Below are 3,659 nucleotides of genomic sequence, written 5' to 3' on the forward strand. Positions count from 1 at the left end.
CTGGGGCGGGCTGGTTGTTGCAGAGCAGGCCCAGGTCAGCTTCACGGGAGGAAGTGGAGCTCCCGCATCACCCATTTGCTCACTGGCTCCTTCTCTCACCCTGAACGTCCTTTTCCTGTACTCTTCCTCCTGCCACTTTTTCTGCCCCCCAGTACATGACAGGCTGGGCTGCCTGCCTTCCAACGCAACTATGGGCTCATGATGCAATCAACAACTCCAAGGAACCTGGCTAGTATGGCTCGGCTGGTTGAACATTGTTCCATGAACCAAGAGGTCGCCTGTCTGCAGCAGATGGATGTTTCTCTCTCCCCATATCTTCCTCTCTCTAAAAATAACCTTTAAAATCAAAACATTAAAACTAAAAAAAACAAAAAACCCAAAATGCCAAGAAGCAGAGGCCCCAGGTGCCAAAGTTGGAGCTGACTGGAGTCTCAAAGGCTGATTCTAACTTGAAGTTTCCAGCACTCACCTGCTTTACAGAAACCTCTTACCCTGGCAGGGCAGAGCAACGGAAAGTTGGGACTTCCATCAACTATGCCAAAAATTATGAGTATCGGGCCCAAATCAAGTGTCATTAGTACCAGCGTAACACCCCGGCAGCACTGTTTTTATTTGCTGTTCCCAAATCTTGCCTTGTCTTAGGTTGATCTTTGGAGCATGAATAGTCCCCTTCTGTTGTGCAGTGTGGAGGCAACAAGGCAAAGGACAGATCTCCATTCCATCTCCAAACTACACCAAAAGGACGGGAAAAATCTACGATGTGGCAGTTAGAAAAATAAGGCCAGTAATAAACAGTTCCTGAAACATAAGCAGCTGGCCAGACTACCACTGCAGAACCTTCACAGCGAGGTTCAGCAGAAATCCTACACCTTGAACCCCGAGCTCCCCGTCAGCTGAGGTGCACCAGGTGAACGGCAGTGTGCTGCGATTATGGGCTCTCCTTTTCCCGAGTGGTGCCATAGCTTAGCAAGCTTTATCGGCCACGGACAGTTAGCACAGTTGGTGTTGGCCTGACATGCCAAGGTTGCAGGCTCCATCTCCAGTCAGGGCACATACAAGAAACTGCCAATGATGCATAAATGAGTGGAAGCAGCAGTGTTTCTCTAAAATCAATTTTTTAAAAAAATAAGCTTTAAAGGAGTTTTGTAAAGCATGTAAATAAAGATTAAAAAAAAAACAACAAAAAAACGGTTAAAATTAAAATTCTCCTAAAAGGGCTACGTAAGTCATTCGGTCTAACTAATGAAGCCTTTGCAGGAGGCCAGGTTTGCAGAAGGGAAGGCCCAGGCCAGGAGGACCAAGATGTCCTCCTGTATCCTGCCCTTTCCAGTGGGACGGGCAGTGGGAAGGTCAGGTGCAGAAGAGGAGCTCGGGCCTCTGGAACATGGAGACAATTCCAGAAACAAAGAGCTAGAAACCTCCAGAAATTGATACCACCCACAACTCTGGCATTCTGAATCATTTTCTGTAAAACACACTACATATTTGGATAGGAAAAAGAAACATTTAATAAGATTATGGAATGTGGTAAAACAGAGGACTTCTTTCTAGTTTATAAATTTATAGTTCCAGTTCTTTAAATGTATTGCTTTTAGTCAAAAATTGAAGATTTAAAAAGCTAAATGCCCTTGAATAGCAACAAACCAAACCTCCAATAAAGAATCTTTGCTCTGCCCACCCAGGCAAGGGGAGGGTCCTCCCCGCCTTCCTTTCAGGCATGTGGCACAGACCAGCTCTGAACCCCATCGCCCTACAGCTGTTTAACATCAGTCCCAGAACAGAAGGAGCAGCCTCAGCAACACAGACTTTATCTTGGATCACCAGGCATCTGAGGCGCAGGTGAATTCTGGAGAGGACTGCTCGTATAGGAAGACACCATCCAGAAGAACTTGCAATCTTAGACCCCATGACATTTCTGTTACAGATGATCATTTGAGCAACTCTGTAGGAATGCCAGGCTTACCCCCTCAGTTGCGCCTAAAGAGCCCCACAAGCTGAGTGTGTGTAGCTACCCTGGGTGCCTCTGCCGCCTATAGGCAGAAGGCTGAAGGTGCAAGGCACTTGTCTGCTGGAAATAGCTCCCCAATGAAAATCACAACTCACAGAGCTGGGTCTAGGCATTCCCTCAAATAAACCCGGAAAACTCAAAACGTAGGCAAGGCAAATGCCAAAGGAACAGACACAAAAAGATAGGGGTGGAACAAGTGAACACTTGGGGAGGTAGCTGGCCCACTGCCTGGACTGCCACCACTAACCTTTATTTTCTATCAAAGCTTTACAGACCAGGGGTGGTTTTCCCTTGCAGATCCACATCCCCTTATCTTCCTTTAGGTAAAATGCATTCATTACCTAAGAACTGTGGTTGTGTGCTACAACGCAACCTTCCTAAGATCACGAACCATCGACAGCACACTCTCACTGAGGCTTCAGACAGACGCCCCTGCAAGTCTCCCAACATATTGCTCTGAAATGGCCCATTCATCTAGTGGCTTTAAGAAAAAACATTTCAAAATGTTCTCCCCATGCCCACCTGCTTTCTTGGAAAGTTCCTCAGCCTCTTGGCTCTCCTCCTGAACCCACTGGGAAGCTGCCTTCCTTTGATCTTACCCCATCCCCACAGGTTCAGTGGCATGTAGGACAACACAGCTTCTAGTCCCACACTGCCCTGCTTCCTGACTCTGCTGGTTCCTGAGTGCAGGGACATACAGGGCTGACTGACATGGGTAGGAAAAGGAATACAAACCCCTCACCCACTCAGAACCGCGTGAAGTTTCATGAATGACCTTCAGACTTAGTTACTTAGAGGGGCACCTTAATTATTGCTGCAGCATACAGATGTGTCTGACTCGGAGGGTACCCGTTTAGACCTCTCAGCAAGCAGAGCCAGGACCCAACACAGCATCCCTAACTTGATACCCAGCAACAGATCTAGAGCAAAGGGTAGCAAAGCCCCAGCAGGTCTTGAGACAAGGTGGTCCAGTAGTCAGAGCTCCTTGGACCAGTTGCAACCGAGTTGTCCACCCCGACCACACATAACCACTACTATAGACAGTATGGGGGTTGACAGGTAAGCAGACCAGTTTAAACACACTCATTTTCAGCACCATGCTTCCCAAATATGTAAATGTAGAAGCTACTATGTTCAGTGAATTTCAGCTACCTGTGCCTGGCTGGGGAGGTAAGACTTCAAAGCAGTTTAATGTACGAAAAAAATGCTATGGTATTCAAATATCGATGTTTTGCAATCCTACAACCAGTTACAACTAATTAAGAGTAAAGGCTAAAAGTGGTGGGTAAACATTTTTTACACCGTCTCAAAGTATCTTTCCAATAGCTAATTACAAAGATAAGATGTAAAACTTCACAGAGAAAACCTGGAAGGCACTACCTTAAGTGCTCGGTCATCATCAATGATGACACAGACATCCTTTCTGAGGACACAGCATCATATAAAGCCTGCCAGAAACACAAACCTGAATCAAATCAAAAGGAGACAAACCCAGATCTGAGGACCTTCTGAAACACTTCAAAAATGTTAACATTAAGATTAGAACAGAGGCCAGGAGGACTGGGCAGACAGTGAAGCCCTTCACCACTGCCAAGGCTTAGCTGCAACTGCAATCTTGGGCTTATTTTCCACAAAAACACTCCATATGACA

Source organism: Miniopterus schreibersii (genome assembly GCF_964146895.1).
Source record: "Miniopterus schreibersii genome assembly, chromosome: 10".
NCBI classification, from domain to species: Eukaryota; Metazoa; Chordata; class Mammalia; order Chiroptera; family Miniopteridae; genus Miniopterus; species Miniopterus schreibersii.